This window comes from Bos indicus x Bos taurus, chromosome 12, assembly GCF_003369695.1.
Source record: "Bos indicus x Bos taurus breed Angus x Brahman F1 hybrid chromosome 12, Bos_hybrid_MaternalHap_v2.0, whole genome shotgun sequence".
Classification (NCBI taxonomy): Eukaryota; Metazoa; Chordata; class Mammalia; order Artiodactyla; family Bovidae; genus Bos; species Bos indicus x Bos taurus.
Genome location: NC_040087.1, coordinates 8151400 through 8172329, shown reverse-complemented (window position 1 = coordinate 8172329; position 20930 = coordinate 8151400).

Below are 20930 nucleotides of genomic sequence, written 5' to 3'. Positions count from 1 at the left end.
TGTTTCATATAGATTTATAAAATACTGGCTACATTCCCTGTGTATGCATTACGTTTTTTAACTTATTGATTTTATAAATATTAGTTTGTGCCTCCTAATCCCCTTCACCTATCTTGCCCCTCCCCTTTCTATTAATTAATTTTGAGCTCTATATCTGTGATTCTGTTTCTGTTATTTGTTCACTATTTTAACTCCACATATAAGTGAAAACATATGGTATTTTTCTTTCACTGTCAAACTTATTTTACTAAATATAATACTCTCCTGATCAATACATATTGTGGCAAATGGCAAAATTTCATTCTTTTTTTATGGCTGAGTAATACCCCAAAGTATATATTTACCACATCTTCTTTATCCATTCATCTTTTGATGGATGATTAGCTTTTTTTCATATCTTGGCTGTTGTAAGTAATGATGCTATAAACATTGGGGTGCATATATCTTTTGAAATTAGTGTTTCAATTTTTTTTTTTTTTTGATGTATACCCAGAACTAGAATTGCTGTGTTGTATGGTGTTTCTATTTTTAATTTTTTGAGAAGACTCCATACTGTTTTCCATAAAGGCGTAGCAATTTATAGGCCTACCAACATTGTACCAGGGTTCTTGTTTCTCCACATCCTTGCCAACACTTGTTATTTCATTTCTTGTTAGAATGATAACCATTCTGACACTTGGGAGGTGATATTTTATTGTTGTTTAAACTTGCAGGTCCTTGATGATTAATGATGTTGAGCATCTTTTCATGTGTCTAATGGTCATCTGTATTGTGTCAGTTGTATCTCTTCTTTTTCACTTCTAATTTTCTTTATTCAGACCCTCTCCTTTTTAATTAGTCTTATGAAGGCTTATTAATTTTATCTTTAAAAAATGTCCTAGTCTTATTAATCTTTTTTATTGATTTTGTTTTGAAAAATAGTTGCAAATTTTTCTCAAGGACATAGCAAACCAAAGGCAATGGCACCCCACTCCAGTACTCCTGCCTGGAAAATCCCATGGATAGAGGAGCCTGGAAGGCTATGGTCCATGGAGTCGCTGAGGGTCGGACACAACTGAGTGACTTTACTTTCACTTTTCACCTTCATGCATTGGAGAAGGAAATGGAAACCCACTCCAGTGTTCTTGCCTGGAGAATCCCAGGGACGGGGGAGCCTGGTGGGCTACCGTCTATGGGGTCACACAGAGTCGGACACGACTGAAGTGGCTTAGCAGCAGCAGCAGCAATGTCATATGAGAATTACCTCACCAGTTCTCTGCATTAAAATTTTGCAACTTTGCATCTCAGTAGAGGGAAAGAATGCATCATTATCATTTAATTTTGGGTTTATTTAAGTGTCATAATGTTATCAGCCATTGTAAGATAGTCATATATTTCCTGTAGATAACTTATTACTGTCATATATATTTTTTCTTTTTAAAAAATTTTATTTAATTGGAGGCTAATTACTTTACAATATTCTGGTGCTTTTTGCCACACATTGACATGAATCAGCCACAGGTGTGCATATGTCCCTGAGTACTGAAAACCCCTCCCTCCCACCCCCTTCCCCATCCCATCCCTCTGAGTAGATCCAGTGCACCGGCTTTGAGTGCCCTGCCTCGTGCATAAAACTTGTACTGGTCATCTGTTTCACATACAGTAATATATTTGTTTCAAAGCTATTCTGTCAAATCATCTGGCCCTCGGCTTCTTCCACAGAGTCCAAATGTCTGTTCTTTATATCTGTGTCTCTTTTGCTGTCTTGCATATATGGTCATCATTACCATCTTTCTAAATTCCATATATATGTGTTAATATACTGTATTGGTGTTTTTCTTTCTGACTTACTTCACTCTGTATAATAGGCTACAGCTTCATCCACCTCATTAGAACTGACTCAAATGTGTTCTTTTTTATAGTTGAGTAATATTCCATTGTGTATATGTATCACAACTTATCCATTCATCTGCCAACGGACATCTAGGTTGCTTCCATGTCCTGGCTATTGTAAACAGTGCTGCAATGAACATTAAGTTATATGTGTCTCTTTAAATTCTGGTTTCTCCAGTGTGTATGCCCAGCAGTGGGATTGCTGGGTTGTATGGAAGTTGTATTTCCAGGTTTTTAAGGAAGCTCCACACTGTTCTCCATAGCGGCTGTACCAGTTTGCATTCCCACTGACAGTATAAGAGGGTTCCCTTTTCTCCACACCCTCTCCAGCATTTATTGTTTGTAGACTTTTTGATGGCAGCCGTTCTGACTGGTGTGAGATGGTACCTCATAGTGGTTTTAATATTTATTTGTCTCATAATGAATGACGTTGAGCATCTTTTCATGTGTTCATTAGCTGTCTGTATGTCTTCTTTGGAGAAACGTTTGTCTAGTGCTTTGGCCCATTTTTTGATTGGGTCATTTATTTTTCTAGTATTGAATAGCATAAGCTGCCTGCATATTTGGGAGGTAATTCTGTGTCAGTTGTTTCAGTTGCTAATATCTTCTCCCATTCTGAAGGCTGCCTTTTCACCTTGCTTGTAGTTTCCTTCGTTGTGCAAAAGCTTTTAAGCTTAATTAGGTCCCATTTGTTTATTTTTACTTTTATTTTCATTACACTGGGAGGAGAGTCATAGAGGATCTTGCCATGATATATGTCAGAGAGGGTTCTAGGTTATGTCTAGAGGAAACTCCTAGGTTTCCTCTAGGAGTTTCATAGTTTCTGGTCTTAAATTTAAATCTTTAATCGATATTGAGGTTATTTTTGTGTTAGAAAGTGTTCTAGTTTCATTCTTTTACACATAGTTGACTAATTTTTCCAGCACCACTTATTGAAGAGGCTGCCTTGTCTCCATTGTATATTGTTGCCTCCTTTGTCAAAGATAAGGTGTCCATAGATGTGTGGATTCATCTCTGGACCTTCTACTTTTTTCCATTTATTTACATTTCTGTCTTTGTGCCAGTACCATATTGTCTTGGTGACTATAGCTTTGTACTATAGTCTGAAGTCAGGCAGGTTGATTCCTTTAGTTCCATTCTTCTTTCTCAAGATTGCTTTGGCTATTCCTGTTTTGTTGTATTTCCATACATATTGTGAAATTATTTGTTCTAGTTCTGTAAAAAGTACCATTGGTAGTTTGATAGAGATTGCATTGAATCTACAGATTGCTTTGGGTAGTGTACTCATTTTCACTATATTGATTCTTCCGATCATTGAACATGGTATATTTCTCCATCTATTTGTGCCATCTTTGGTTTCTTTCATCAGTGTTTTACAGTTTTCTATATATAGGTCTTTTGTTTCTTTAGATAAATTTATTCCTAAGTATTTTATTCTTTTTGTTGCAATGGTGAATGGGATTTTATCCTTAACTTATCTTTATGTTTTCTCATTGTTAGTGGAATGCAAGGGATTTCTGTGTATTAATTTTACATCCTGAAACTTTACTATATTCATTGATTAGCTCTACTAATTTTCTGGTGTCTTTAGGGTTTTCTATGTAGACGATGATGCCATCTGTAAACAGTGAGAGTTTTACCTCTTTTCCAATTTGCATTCCTTTTATTTCTTTTTCTTCTCTGATTGCTATGGTTAGGACTCCAAAACTATGTTGAATAGTAGTGGTGAGAGTGAGCACCCTTGTTTTATTCCTGACTTTACAGGAAATGCTTTCAATTTTTTGCCATTGAGGATGTTTGCTGGAGTGGGTTGCCATTTCCTTCTTCAGGGGGTTTGTCATAGATGGCTTTTATTATGTTGAGGTATGTTCCTTCTATCCCTGTTTTCTGGAGAGTTTTTTTTTTATCATAAATGGATGTTGAATTTTGTCAAAGTCTTTCTCTGCATCTATTGAGATAATCAAATGGTTTTTATATTTCAGTATCCCTGGTGCCTTAGATGGTAAAGCATCTGCCTACAATGCGGGAGACCCAGGTTCAATCCCTGGGTCAGGAAGATCCTCTGGAGAAGGAAATGGCACCCCACTCCAGTACTCTTGCCTGGAAAATCCCATGGATGGAGGAGCATGGTAGGCTACAGTCCATGGGGTCACAAAGAGTGGGTCATGACTGAACGACTTCACTTTCACTTTGTTAATATGGTATATCACAAGATAAAAGCCCATCTGGTCATGATATATGATCTTTTAATATGTTGTTGGATTCTGTTTGCTAGAATTTTGTTGAGGACTTTTGCATCTATGTTCATCAGTGATACTGTAGTTTTCTTGTGTGTGTGTGTGTGTGTGTGTGTGTGTGTGTGGCATCTTTGTCTGGTTTAGTATTAGGGTGATGGTGGCCTCATAGAATGAGTTTTGGTGTTTACCTTCCTCTGAAATTTTCTGGAAAACTTTGAGTAGGATGGCTGTTAACTCTTCTCTAAATTTTTGGTAGAATTCACCAATGAAGGCTGCACTTTTGTTTGTTGGAGGATTTTTTATTACAGTTTCAGTTTCTGTGCTTGTGATGGGTCTGTTAAGATTTTCTATTTCTTCCTGGTTCAGTTTTGGAAGGTTATACTTTTCTAAGAATTTGTTCATTTTTCCCAAGTTGTAAATTTTATTGACATATAGTTGCTGATAGTAGTATTTTATGATCATCTGTATTTCTGTGTTGCCTGTTGTGATTTCTCCATTTTCATTTTTAATTTTGTTGATTTGATTCTTCTTTCTTTCTTTCTTGATGAGTCTGGCTAATGGTCTGTCTATATTATTTATCTTCTCAAAGAAAATGCTTTTGATTTTGTTAATTTATGTTATAGTCTCCTTTGTTTCTTTTTCATTTATTTCTTCTCTGACTTTTATGATTTCTTTCCTTCTACTAACTTTGAGGTTCTCATTTCTTCTTTTCCTAGTTGCTTTAGATGTAAAGTTAGGTTATTTATTTGATGTTTCTCCTGTTTTTTGGAGGTAAGCTTGTATTGCTATGAATCTTCCTCTTAGCACTGCTTTTACTGAACCCTATAGGTTTTGGGTGGCTGTGTTTTCATTTTCATTTGTTTCTATGACTATTTTGATTTCCTTATGTTTGTATTGTTAATAGTTCTTTTTTTTCCCCCTGTAGTTGACATCTAATCTTACCACATTGCGATCAGAAAATACGCTTGAAAATTTAAACGTTTTTTTTGAATTTACCAATGCTAGATTTATGGCCCATGATGTGGTCTATCCTGGAGCATGTTCTGTGTGCACTTGAGAAAAAGGTGAACTTCATTGTTTTTGGGTGACATGCCTTACAGATAACATTTAGGTCTAACCTGACAATTGTATCATTTAAAGCTTATGTCTCCTTGCTAATTTTTTGTTTGGTTGATCTATCTATAGGTGTGAGTGGGATATTAAAGTCTCCCACTGTAATTGTGTTACTGTTAATTTCCCTTTTCATACTTGTTAGCATTTGTCTTACATATCAAGATGCTATGTTGGGTGCATATATATTTATAATTGTCATATATTTTTCTTGTATTGATCCTTTGATCATTATGTAGTGTCCTTCTTTGTCTCTTTTCATGGTCTTTATTTCAAATTTTATTTTATCTTCTATGAGTGTTGCTACTCCTGCTATCTTTTGGTCTCCATTTGCATTAATTATCTTTTTCAAGCCCTTCACTTTCAGTCTGTATATATCCCTTATTACTGTCATATACATATTTTCTATTGGAGTGTCAATTGCTTTATTTATTCATAAGTATTTTAAATCATTAAATGTTTTCTGTTTATCTTTTTAATGAACTGCTAGCTATAATACTTACTATAATTTTATATTTAAATATTTCATTCCTACTTTATTTCATTGCAATAAGAGAATATAAAAATGCTCAAATTTTTATTGCATAAATTTTTTACATGAATAAAGTATTTTCTTAAATTTGTTTAAGTATGTTTTATTATTTGTGATGACATATTGATGGTGCTTTAGTGAAAGTTTCTGAAGTGAAACTTCAAATTTGTTTTTTATTTATTTTAAATCTATTTCTACTTTTAATTGAAATATAGTTGATTTACAACATTGTGTTAATCTCAGGGTACATCACAATGGATTTTTAAAATTATTATTATTATTTTTTCACAGGTTATAGTCCATTATAGGCTATTGCAAGATAGTGGATATAATTCCCTGTGATATACAGTAAATCCTTGTTGTTTATCTATCTTCTATATAATAGTTTGTAACAGTTAATCCATACTCCTAATTTATTTCTGCAGCCCTCCATCTCTGTTTTGGTAAATGTAAGGCCGTTTTCTATGTCTATGAATCTGTTTACATTTTGTATATATATTAACTTGCATTACTTTTTAGATGATACATATAAATAATGTCATGTAGTATTTGTCTTTCTCTGATTTATATCATTGAGCATAGTATTCTCTGGCTCCATTCTATATATATATATATATATATATATATATATATATATATATATATATTTGTGGCTTAATAATATTCTATCATATATAAATATTTCACATCTTCTTAAACCAATCATCTGTTAAATGACATTTGGATTGTTTCTATGTTGTGGCTATTGTAAATAGTGTTGCTATCATTATTGGGGTGCATGTATTTTTTCAAGTTAGAGTTTTTATCTCTTACAAATATATTCCCAGAAGTCTGATTGCTGGATCACTTGGTAGCTTTTTACTCTTTTAAGAAACATGCTTAAGGTTTTCCACTGTGGCTATACAAATTTACATTCCCATGAACAGTGTATGAGGGTTCCCTTTTCTCCACACCTTCTCTAGAATTTACTTGTAGACACTTGGGTGATAGACATTTGGGCAGGTGTGAGGTGATATCTCATTGGGTTTTGGTTTGCATTTCTTTAGTCATTAGTGACATGGAACATCTTTTCTTGTGTCTGTTGACCATTTGTGTGTCTTCTCTGGAAAAAAACGTCCATTTATGTCTTCTCATTTTTAAAATTTTTTTGACTGATAAGGTGTTAATATCCTAAATATACAAGCAATTCAATTTTATTTTTCAACAAATACCTGAACTTTGTTAAAAGTATCAAATAGTATCAATGATTTTATACTAAAAAATACAAAACCCTTGGCTGATTCACACTTCTGAAATAGAATGGATTTCAGTTTTATAAACTGTTTCTCCTTAGTGTTTATCTCTGTATAATACATAATACACTTTACTTAATTCATGCTGCTGCTAAGTAATTTCAGTCGTGTCCGACTCTGTGGGACCCCATAGACGGCAGTCCACCAGGCTACCCCGTCCCTGGGATTCTCCAGGCAAGAACACTGGAGTGGGTTGCCGTTTTTTCTCCAATGCATGAAAGTGAAAAGTGAAAGTGAAGTTGCTCAGTCGTATCTGACCCTCAGCGGCCCCATGGACTGCAGTCTTCCAGGCTCCTCCATCCATGGGATTTTCCAGGCAAGAGTACTGGAGTGGGGTGCCATTGCCTTCTCCGACTTAATTCATAAATTGAGTTAATTTATCTTTCATGTATCACTGTCCATGCTTTCTTTTTGTTTTCATTTTGCTGTCTTTTTTATGTTTTAATTTAATTATTTTGTTATATCACTTCTGAGAATGGATATTTTTTTTTTTCCTGGCAATAGATAACTTTATTCCATTTACATTTATAAAAACTACATTGTTTAATCTTTGGTTTGATCTTCCTTTTTATATTCTTTCTTTTTGATGTTTTTCTTTTGATTTTTCCTATTTCACGATCCTGTGTTCTACTCAATTAAGGTAACTAAATCACTGCAACAAGTGAATCTAAAGGTATAGCTCAACAACATATTAAAGGCTTATTTCTTGATGCTCTAAAATCACCATATTTAACACATTTTAAATTGTGCATCTCCAACACTAGAATGAAGTTTCCAAATAGAAAACATTTTTCTTATCCTCTTAAACTGTTATAAAACTATATATATATATATATATATATATATATATATATATCAGATCAGTCGCTCAGTTGTGTCCAACTCTTTGTGACCCCATGAATTGCAGCACGCCAGGCCTCCCTGTCCATCACCAACTCCCGGAGTTCACCTGGACTCATGTCCATTGAGTCAGTGATGCCATCCAGCCATCTCATCCTCTGTCGTCCTCTTCTCCTCCTGCCCCCAATCCCTCCCAGTATCAGAGTCTTTTCCAATGAGTCAACTCTTCACATGAGGTGGCCAAAGTACTGGAGTTTCAGCTTTAGCATCATTCCTTCCAAAGAAATCTCAGGGCTGATCTCCTTCAGAATGGCCTGGTTGAATCTCCTTGCAGTCCAAGGGACTCTCAAGAGTCTTCTCCAACACCACAGTTCAAAAGCATCAATTCTTCGGTGCTTAGCCTTCTTCACACTCCAACTCTCACATCCAAACATGACCACAGGAAAAACCATAGCCTTGACTAGAGGAACCTTTGTTGGCAAAGTACTGTCTCTGCTTTTGAATATGCTATCTAGGTTGGTCAAAACTTTCCTTCCAAGGAGTAAGCGTCTTTTAATTTCATGGCTGTAGTCACCATCTGCAGTGATTTTGGAGCCCAGAAAAATAAAGTCTGATACTGTTTCCACTGTTTCCCCATCTATTTCCCATGAAGTGATGGGACCGGATGCCATGATCTTCGTTTTCAGAATGTTGAACTTTAAGCCAACTTTTTCACTCTCCTCTTTCATCAAGAGGCTTTTGAGTTCCTCTTCACTTTCTGCCATAAAGGTGGTGTCATCTGCATATCTGAGGTTATTGATATTTCTCCCGGCAATCTTGATTCCAGCTTGTGTTTCTTCCAGTCCAGCGTTTTTCATGATGTACTCTGCATAGAAGTTAAATAAGCAGGGTGACGATATACAGCCTTGACGTACTCCTTTTCCTATTTGAACCAGTCTGTTGTTCCATGTGCAGTTCTAACTGTTGCTTCCTGACCTGCATACAAATTTCTCAAGAGGCAGATAAGGTGGTCTGGTATTCCCATCTCTGTCAGAATTTTCCACATTTAGCACTGGTGTTTATTTTCTCACTAAAATTTTCAAATTGTTTTTTGTTTAGTAATATGTTTAAGCATTTCCCTTTTTCCTAACTTGTCCATTTACCTTTGTGTCTTCTGCTCTTTATGATTACATTTTATCATTAGAATTTTCTTTTCTTGCCTTTTTTATTTGTTTGTTTTACATGAATAACTTTCTTTATCTAACTGGATCAAGTATAATTGTGCTTTTCAATAGAATCTTGTACAAAAACCTTGTCTGTCTTACAAAATTCATATTTAACGACTCATCTCTTGTTTAGTAGTTTTTTTGCTACGGTGTTTTGAAATAGGAGAGCAGATAGACTATTTTGACTCAAGAATTCAAGTATTTCACTCTATGATAAGTCCAATTTCAGAGAAAAATACAAGACTGACACTAAAATAAGGCTAAAATTATATTTTTACTATAGATTGACATGGCCACCCCAACTCTGTGATTTTATTTCCAAAATTTCTTCCCATTGTTCACTCGGCACCATCCGGTTTTGTCTTCTTGAGTTTCCCCATAACAAATCAAACACATTCTCACTCAAGAACACTTGTATCTAATGTTTTCTCTACTTGGAATGACTTTGAACAAAATATCCATGTAGGTGTTTGCTTCTTCACTTCATTCAAGTCTCTGCTCAAATGACATTTCAGCAGAAAGGCTTTCTACAACACTTTTTCTTAAACAAGCATCCCCAGTCTATTATCATTCATCCCACTTTACTTATAATCACAGCACTGATTATCGCAGACACATAGTTTATTGTCTGATTGTTTCACCAAAACAAAACACCTAAATTTTAGTCATGGTTTTGTAAATTTCTGCTTCCCCAAAATCTCGTTTAATGTCCATCCAATGAATGAATGTTGGCTACATGAGTGAATCGAAGCAATAATGCAACAACAATATATGATGGATGTTCAACAGTGCTCATCAATACCCTCTGCCCCAGCCAAATACTCTAGATACTTACATAGATAGTGAATATTTAATACTAGAGAGCTTATTCAAAATCATAGTACCAAAACTGCATAAGCCATTTAAGGTAAGGATGTTTTCAATACCTTCTAATGCCTGCTGCTACTGCTGCTGCTGCTAAGTCGCTTCAGTCGTGTCCAACTCTGTGCGACCCCATAGACGGCAGCCCACCAGGCTTCCCCATCCCTGGGATTCCCCAGGCAAGAACACTGGAGTAGGTTGCCATTTCCTTCTCCAATGCATGAAAGTAAAAAGTGAAAGTGAAGTCGCTCAGTCGTATCTGACTCTTAGCGACCCCATGGACTGCAGCCTACTAGGCTCCTTCGTCCATGGATTTTCCAGGCAAGAGTATTGGAGTGGGGTGCCATTGCCTTCTCTGTCCTAATGCCTAGATGTTGTTATTATTGTTATCTAGACACTAAGTCACGTCCAACACTTTTACCAGTCTATGGATTGTAGCTTGCCACGCTCCTTTGTCCATGGGATTCCCCAAGCAAAAATATTGGAGTGGGTTGCTATTCCTCCTCTACAGAATCTTCCCAACCCTGGGATTGAACTGGCATCTCCTGAAATGTAGGTGGATTCTTTAGTGCTGAGCCACAAGGGGAGCCCCAATGCCTAGATACAAAACATCCTAAAATGCTGGGGATATAACCATAAGTAAAGCACAGTTCCTATATTCAGGGAACTCTCAACCTAGGGAAATAGGTGAGATATGTGCAGATATATTCCAAATTGTGTAAAGTTTATGCCACACAGCATTGTCTTTGAGGTATGAGATCATGATTTATTTCATATCAAATTTCCTCAGCAAGATTAGTATGAAAAAACCCACATTGTCATTATATGTATACTTTATTTATTGACATCCTTCTTATTTATTGATTTGCTTTTATTTTGAGACCTACATCTAATTATAATTCCCCAGCAAGGGCTAAACTTCTTACATAGAGCAAGTTAAAATTCTTGTTCTATACATACTAAGCCAGCAATTTCTGCCTACAGTTTTAGATTTAAAATAAATTGGTTGTTTCCTGAATGCTTGAATATGGATATTTTTGCTCTACGTCCTTGTTATTAGGCCAAACCTTTCAAAGTACATTTTGGAAATCAGAAAAAAATGTAGGCAACATTTTACTTTAAAAGCCATTAGAGTCATGTGTTTTACATTGAAATTAATATAAAACTATCCAGTTTCTACTCCAACTCACCCACCTCTAAGAACAGCATTTATTATAATGCAAATTGCCACTGTTGAAATACATCTTTTCACCTTCATAAAGTTAAAATCATTAAGTATTCATTTTTTAAAATGCAGTATCTCTGTGCCAGCCATTGAGGTAGTACCAGCACTAGGCTACTAACACTGCTATATTTACTGTAATTGAATTTCTCAAGAATAGCAAGCTGTTAGGACTATTAAGTGCCCAATCAGAAACTTCCCATATGTCTCAATTAAAATGTGGCAGCTACACAGGATAAATAAATATGCATGCCTTTAAGCCATACAGAACACTGTGATTTTTGCTGCAAAATGAATAATTTAGAAATAAAGACTTTATCAAAAATATGCACCTATGTATTTTATTCTTCCAAAATTTTCATGATTATGTCACTTATCTTCCTGAAGTAAAGCCAATTCAAGACTAATTGAGTTAGAGGTTTATTTTTATTAATTGTTCTTAGCAAGTGTTAGGAGAAGGAAATGGCAACCCACTCCAGTATTCTTGCCTGGAGAATCCTGTGGACAGAGGAGCCTGGTGAGCTGCTGTCCATGGAGTCGCACAGAGCTGGACACAACTGAAGCAACTTAGCATGCATGCATGTATTGGAGAAGGAAATAGCGATCCACTCCAGTATTCTTGCCTGGAGAATTCCAGGGACAGAGGAGCCTGGTGGGCTGCTGTCTATGTGCTTGCACAGGGTCAGACACAACTGAAGTGACTCAGCAACAGCAGCAGCAGCAGCAAGTATTAAATATTCTATACATTTAAATGATAATTAAGACTCATGACAGTATTGACACATATATATTGAATTGAAATTGTAAATTATATTTATCTGATAGTGTTCCGGTTTGGCTTGATTGTTTTAAGGAGGAAAGCAAACACACCATGCACAGCAAGTTTATTTTTTGTTATTTGATTTTTGGTTTTCAAAAAATCATTTTTTTCCCACCAGTCTTGAATCTTCATTTTTAATTATTTTCTAAAGAAAGAGAATTTCCTACTGACCAAAAGCTGATTTTATGTGTGAATGGAGATGTATGCATTTGTGTGTGTGTATACACACACATTTTCAGTTTTTAGGGTTTTTACTATTTCTGATTTACAAATAGATCTATTGTTTTTAGTATATGTACATGGAAGCATGTGCATGTATGTTTAATAGCTACTTATAAAGTGAGTGTAATAGATTTCTCTAACATTAAGCTTACTAAAGAATTGGTTATGCTCTTTTCAAAAGTGAAATGACTTTCACAGTTAGGTTATTGCTATAGTGCAACAAAAATGCATAAAAGTAAAATTCACAGTCTTAGTGGTTACAATCACTGTATGTGAAAATTAGAATTCTTTTTCTATTACATTTGTGCAGGAACCAAATGAATAGGCATTTAGAGACACTTAATGGAAATGTGTCCACAGAGGCATCATTTTGTTCAGTCTACAGATTGATATTTCAGAGTTTAATTATAAATATCTCTAAACTAATACATATTTAATCTGTGAAGTACTTGGCATGTGGTTGCACATTTAAAATTCTAGGAATCTCAAAGTAACAAGACTATCAAAATATTTGTGTGGGAGAGTTTCTGCATTCTGTATAAGCATTTTCTCATTTAAGAGTTTTATTCTCACCTGTCAGAAGTGTGGTTTTGGTCTATTATATAATATTTGATGTCATGTCTATGATGGCACTCTTTGGATTTTCTCAATGTATGCTTTTCAACATTTTACAGATTTTTTTTTCTCCTGAATTTAACCTTGAATTTAGAATAATGTACATTTTGGTCAGAGATTAATCTGTTTTGAAAGTGAATTTATGCCTCCACAAACATTTCCTTTGACAAGCTTACAGTAACATCTTCTCTAACATTGTTCAAGACCACAATTAATTATTTTTCTTATGATTAATTTATCAATACGTAATTAATTTTATGTGTTTATGTATATTTTATGCACTTATTTTAAAAATGTATTGTGAGCAGGCTATGTGCCAGTCTAAGGCACTGGGCATTGTATATTAGCAAGTTTGAAATTCCCCTGTGGAATTTGCAATTAATTAAGAAGACAAGCAGGTAAAGAAGCAAATGAGGTGCAATACTAGAGACAAGAGCAAGGAGAAGTGGTAGTGTAGCATATGTTCTTTAGGTTGGGCCCTCAGGATCACTTTCTTTGAGGAAATGATAATTAAATGACAACAATAAAGATTTCTATTATTAGATCTGTGCAAAAAGCAGAAGAAATGCAACTCCAGGCAGAAAGAAAGGAGTGAGAAAGGCCCTGAAACAGGAAAGAATGCATTTTTTGCCATCAAATAAAATCTCAGTATGAACAAAAACCAGAGTGATTTCACTCACTGCTGACCCAGCATGGTGTCCATTACTGAAGATTTACTGAACATTTAATAAATATCTGTTGAATGAAATTTAAATAAACTTGGTAACGCTTCAAAGCTCGTCAGCATAATTACTTCCTTTAACATTTGAAGAGAAGAGACATTTTAGATTTAAGAAAATGTACTTATGAGTCCCAAGTGGTGCTAGTGGTAAAGAACCTGCCCACCAAGGCAGGAGACATAAGAGATGCTAGTTTGATCCCTGGGTCAGGAAGACCCCCTGGAGGAGGGCATGGCAATCCACTCCAGTATTCTTGACTGGACAACCCCAAGGACAGAGGAGCCTGGCGAGCTACAGTCCATAGAGTTGCAAAGGGTCAGACATGACCAAAGCGACTTAGCAAGCACTTGGGATAAACGCCATTGTAATTGTTTCCAATTTGGACCTTGAGTAGAGAAAAAATACTTTTAACATTATTAAAAGTATTATACTAGTCTATAAAATAACTTTACATTAATCTATGTATATTTACTGCTGTATACTTACTAATCTAAGCTTTTTACATCATTCTCCTTCTTTAGTTCAGTTCGGTTCAGTCGCTCAGTCGTGTCCGACTTTTTGCTACCCCATGGACTGCAGCACGCCAGGCTTCCCTGTCCATCACTATAGAGTTTCCTCAAGCTCATGTCCATTGAGTCTATGATGCCATTCAACCATTTCATCCTCTGTCGTCACCTTCTCCTCTTACTTTCAATCTTTCCCAGCATCGGGGTCATTTTCAAAGAGTCAGCTCTTTGCATCAGGTGGCCAAAGTATTGGAGCTTCAGCTTCAGCATCAGTTCTTCCATTCTCCTTCTTATGAGCAATCATTTCAATGTGCCATTCGTGTATCAGTCTTTCTTGTATCATTGGAAATTATGTATTGCTATTTTGAAATTGATTTTTATTTTTATGGATACTACACTGTTACAGGACTCATTCTGCTTCTTCTTTTACAAGCTAAGTCTATATTTTAAACAGCTGTATGGAGGATGTTTATAACCAAACCAGCAACCCAAATGCTGGATTGGCAGGATCTTCAGCAGAGAAAGCATTGTTCTCGAGACAGCCAATTGAGAGCGGAAGAACAAATCTCAAATAGACCTCTGAAAGTTAAAGGGCTTGGGGTATTTGTGGGATAAAACTGAGGCATGGGGGTCATGGGGAAAGGTAATATGAGATAATAAAAAGGTGAGGTAGTCATCTTTCTATGAAAGTTCAACTAAGCTACAGTCTTCTTTATGGGGCATAGTCAGAAAACGGTGGAAGCAGCATGCTCTGAGCGGGTAGTTTTGGCCCTCTGACATCAAAAGATCAGACACGCATGTATGCCCAGTTGGAGTATGGGTGGTCCCAACCAATCTTAATTGGTCTGGGATTGAACCGGACTCAAGATCCTGAAAAAAGACTGAGGCAAGCATCTTATTGTATACGCTGCATGAAGCTTGGAAGATATGCAAATTTTTACAAACTTGATCAGTTAGAGCAGGTTATAGTTCTTTATTAAGTAATTTATAGATTAGTGGATCTAAGTGATGCCTACGCTTGGTTTCAGTATTGTTGACATATGACAAACTGCGTCTGTTAAAATATACAACTGAATGAACATATCTATCAACCCCAAAGCTTCCTTGTGTGCCACTGTAATTAATGATTTCCTTTGTTATTCTCTCATTTCTAGGCATCCATCTCCTTTCTATCATAGTAGATTAGTTTGCAATTTTTACAATTTTATTTAAACTGAACCACACAGCATGAACTCATTTTTTTCTTGATGACTTTCACTCAGTTTAATTCCTTTGAAATAAACACATATTGTTGAATACATCTGAAGCTTATTTCTTTCATTGGTACCAGTAGTCAGTTGTATGAACATCCCCCTTTGTTGATCCATTCAACTATTGGTGGTCATTAGAGTTATTTCCAGTTTTTGTTAATAGAATTAACTTGCATGTGTACAAATGTCTACTTTTGTTCAATGATTACTTTGAAATAAAACAACTGGGTTATATGTTAGATATATGCTTAAATTTTTAAGACTCTTTCAAACTATTTTTCCAAATGGTTATACTGTATTAAAATCCTATAAGCACTGTATGTGAGCTCTGAATGCTCCAAATCCTCCCCTAACATGCCACACTTGGTAAAGATTTTAAATTTTATCTCTTTGTTTTATGTTAGTTTAGGTAGTCGGATTGCATTATCAATTTAATTTCAATTTCCTTAGTGTCTAATAACATTAATTAACATCTTGAACTTAAAAAAAAAATCCAAATGTCTTCTTTAACAAAGTGTTCATTCAAATGTACTGCTTTTTAAAAATTCTGCACATTGTTTAACAATGGATCTGTTTGTCTTCTTATAACTGAGTGAAAAATTCCTCCACAAGCTACTTACAAGTCTTTGTTGGATATATGTTCTGAGAATATTATATTGACTGTCCATTATCATTTAACATCATTCATTATTTCATTTTTCATTATCTTAGCAGTGTATTTTGAGGAACAAGGTTTTATTTTTATGAAGTCAAATTTGTTAATTTTTCTTGTCTTTTTTTTTTTTTGAGAAGTAATTAAGAAACATTTTCCAGACTCAAAATCACTATGATATTCTCCTGCCTAACATATAGAAATTTTAGCATTTTATTTTGTTATTTATTTCTCATTTATTTCAACTTAACTTTGAATTTGGTATTAGGAAAAGATTTACTACTTAGCTTATGGCTATTCAAGTTTTCCAGCACAATGTGTTTTAATTTTATTCTTTCACTATTGAATTGCCTTGGTAACATTTTTGAAAATGAACTGATCACATAACTGTGGGTTTCTATTCAGACTTTGACTCAGATGCTAAAGAATATGCCTGCAATGCAGGAGACCCAGATTTGATCCTTGGATCATGAAGATGCCCTGTAGGAGGAAATGACAACCCACTCCAGTATTCTTGCCTGAATAGTTCCATGGACAGAGGAGCCTGGAGGGCTATAGTCCATGGAATCTCAAAGAGTCGGACACAACAGAGTGACTAACATTCACTTTTAGATCACTTGGTTCACTGTTAAGTACATCTATGTTTACCAAAACAAACAACAACAACAAATAAAAACCCACTGTTTTGATAACTGTAAGTTGAAAGAAAATAAGTCTTGAATGTGGTGATATAATTCCTTCACTATTTTTCTTCTTCTTCAAAGCTTTGTTGGCTAACATGTGTGTGTGTGTGGTGTTAGTCACTCAGTTGTGTCTGACTGTTTGTGACCCCATGGACTGTAGCCCTCCAGGCTCCTCTGTCCATGGAATTCTCCAGGCAAGAATACTGGAGCATTTGCCATTTTCTTCTCCAGGGGATCTTCCCGATCCAGAGATTGAACCCAGGTCTCCCGCATTGCAGGCAGACTCTTTACTGACTGAGCCAGTTTAATTCTTTTTATTCTATTCAGTTTCAGAATTTGCTTCTTAATTTAGGCAAAACAAAAACCCAATCCTTTGTCTCTTATAATCTGAAATATCTCTCTGTGTATCCAAGACCAGTCCATATCCAGATTAGGTATGGGTAGGAGAGCACTGTCATTCTCTGAAGACCTATGTGTTTTTTGTTTTGCTTCTTTTTTTAAATTTAGTTAATCAGAATTTCTGATTCAATGTTTCTTTGCTAGTTCCACAGAAAACTATGATTTTTGTTTTGTTGTACTTTTGGCTGCCATATGAAAGCAGGTGTCTTATGCAACTGTAGAAACATCTGGGCCCATGCTGTTTTACTCTTTAATACCTACTTGTTTAGACAAATTTTCTATTATTTCATGTGCTAATTTTATGCCTTATTTATTTATTTTTCAGAAATCTTTTTACTTTTCCCCAGTTTTCAAGTTGACTAATACATACAGGGAGTCCTCATTTTGCATGCTTCTGACACTCACAAATTTCACTTATCAGGGCTTAGTAATACTAGTGCCCCCAGCAACATGGTTCAAATTTCAGTTACTATGGTTTATTAACTCTGAATAGTGATATAAAGAATGAACTATGCTGCTAGCTCTTTAATTCACATACTACTACATAAATAATAGTGTCTATCATCATTAGTGAACAACCTTCATTTCCTTTCAAATCTGTCAGTGATTGGTGATTATACATTTATTCATTTCTGAAACAGACAATAAAGGAGGTAGTTGTGTGAACTCCGTGGTTCCCAGGAATAAACCCAAATGGCATTTTACACAATGGATAATCAAAAGAGGAAGTTGGCCAAAAAAGAAGTGCAGCAGAAGCATGGAAAATGATAAATGTTAAAACTTAAATCTGAATGGAATGTAAATGGAGTTGTTATAAAAGTAATAGTTTGATAATGGAAATATTGACACTGCCACCATTCCAGAAACTAGATATGCAGAAAGAAGAAGTTAATCAGAAATAAATTTCTTCCATAAAGGAGAAAAATGATTATGGCTAAAGGGTAAGATGTTTTAGAAGAGACACCATAGAAAGCTTCATACTAAAGAAACTCAGAGATAGTTCACAATATAGAAAATGAAAAGGGTAAAGTGTTGGAAGCTGATCCAAACTTACAAATGAGCATGAAAATTTGCCAAAGCATAGAAAAAATAGTTTCTCATATTATAGGTTTTGCAATGAGAATCAGAAAGTTAACAATAATCAGAATTCTTTGCATAACTTTTCCCAAAGGAGTTTTCTCAACGTTTATACTATTTGAAATTACAATGTATGAAAATATATTAACTGTTCTATTTGTATATTTTTCTGTATATTTATAATTGACCATAAGAGACTTTTAAACTTTTGACAGTACTTTGAAATGTCATAGGACTATTGTAAATTTCTCCATTGATTACTAAAATTACTTCGTATGGTTTCAGCTTGCAGTCATTTTTATAACCCTGCACTATTGTGCAAAGTAAGCATTGTCAATATTTATTCAACACAAACTTTTATTCTTTTAAACCTCTGTCGTTTATACCTATTTATTATTTTTTATGTATTTCATTTTTGCATCTTTTTCTTCTGATAGCAATTTTCAGCTCTATAGATGTTTATTTTTAAAGAATCAATCACTGATTTTGTTTTTAGTCTCTATTTCTTGTTTGTTTTTAATTTCTATAATTATTTCCTTTTTTTTCATTTTTTATCTTCCTCTTTGGGTTTTAACTATTACTCTTTTGACAAAGTTTTAAAATTACTTGTGTAATTCATTTGCTTTCAGTTTTTCTTATTTCCTAATGAAGCACCTGTTAAACTGCCTTTTACCTAGTAGAAATTTAATGAATATATTTTCAGATGTTACTGAATTAATATTTCCATTCTCTTTGCATATTCTTTTTCTTATTTTTTTTTAACTGAGGTGAGCTGAAAGTCTAAAAGTTGGGAATCTTTATAGGATCCCAGTGAATCTTAAGAAACATTAGTAGCTATTTTTTACTCATGCTTGTGACACTAACTGTATAATATTGAGAAAATCACATCACTCCTTGGATCTCAGGGTTTTTTGCAAATCTAATCTAAATGGTTGATGTAACTTCTTTTCCTCTGAAGTTGCATGTTCACTTTGAAGTCAAGAGCTGTGCTGCATATTTTAACCATAAAGTTTGCAAAGTTTTCTGGGTCCCAGTGCACACAAGGTTTTGTGTGTGTGTACCAGGACCCAATGACCCCAGAGAAACTGAGCCAGACCTCCCTTTGAGTGTTTGAGTGTCTCCTGCAGAGGCATGGGTCAGCAGTGGCCTGCTGTGGGGACAGGGGCTCTGGCTGCAGCACACCTGGGTCTTATAGTGTGGCATAAGCCCTCTTGGAGGAGGTCGCCATTAGCTCTACCATACAGTTGCTGAGCGGATGACCCACAAACTGCACAAAAATTATACCAAATAAATTCTTGCACTGTTAAGAAGGTTCTAGGACACACAACAGATTTCCCAACCTGGGGATCTGGCAAAGGGACTGAGAACCCCCAAGAAATGTGAGTTTGGAGGCCACTGGGATTTGATTGTGGAACTTCCACAGGACTGGGGAGACAGACTCTTGGAGGGCACAAACAAAACCTTGTGTGCACCAGGAGCAAGGAGAAAGAAGCAGTGACCACACAAGAGACTGACCCAGACTTGCCTATGAGTGTCCAGTAGTCTCTGGTGGAAGTGTGGGTTGACAATGGCATGCTGTGGGGTCAGGGGCACTGAACAAGTCCTTTTGAAGAAAGTTTAAAGTCTCAAGTCAAAAAACAGGGAGGGAGCACAGGCCCACTCATCAATAGAAAACTGGACTAAAGATTTACTGAGCATGGCTTGCCCATCAGAACAAGAGCCAGCTTCTCTAACAGTCAGTCTCTCCCATCAGGAAGCTTCCATAAGCCTTTTATCCTTACCCATCAGGGGGAAGATAGAATGAAAAACACAATCACAGAAATCTAACCAAACTGATCACATGGACCACAGCCTTGTCAAATTCACTCAAACTATGAGCCATGCCAGTAAAGGCCACCCAAGATAGACAGGTCATGGTTGAGAATTCTGATGAAATGTGGTCCACTGGAGAAGGGAATGGCAAACCACTTCAGTATTCTTGCCTTGAGAACTCCATAAACAGTAGGAAAAGGCAACAATATATGAAAATGAAAGATGAACTCTCCAGGTTGGTAGGTGCCCAATATGCTACTGGATAAGAGTGGAGAAATAACTCCAAAAAGAATGAAGAGATGGAGCCAAAGATAAAACAATATCCAGCTGTGGATGTGACTTGTGATGGAAGAAAAGTCTGATTCTATAAGAATAATATTGCATGAGAACCTGGAGTGCTAGGTCCATGAATCAAGGTAAATTGGGAGTGGTCAAACAAGAGACGGCAAGAGTGAACATCAACATTTTAGGAATCAGTGAACTAAAATGGACTGAAATGGGTGAATTTAATTTAGGTGTCCATTATATCTACTACTGTGGGCAAGAATCCCATAGAAGAAATGGAGTAGCCATCATAGTCAACAAAAGAACCTGAAATATAGTACTTGGATGCAGTCTCAAAAACGACAGAATGATCTCTGTTCCTGTCCAAGGCAAGCCAATCAATATCACAGTAATCCAAGCCTATGCCCCAACAAGTAATGCTAAAGAAACTGAAGTTGAATGGTTATATGAAGACCTACAAGACCTTCCATAACTAACACCAAAAATGATTTCATTTTCATAATGGGGTAGGAAGTCAAGAGATACCTGGAGTAACAGATAAATTTGACCTTGGAGTGAAAAATGAACCAGGGCAAAAGCAAACAGAGCTTCGCCAAAGACCGTACTGGTGATAGCAAACACCCTCTTCCAACAATACAAGAGGCAATTCCACAGATGAAAGTCACCAGATAGTCAATACCAAAATCAGATTGATTATATCATTTGCAGCTGAAGATGGT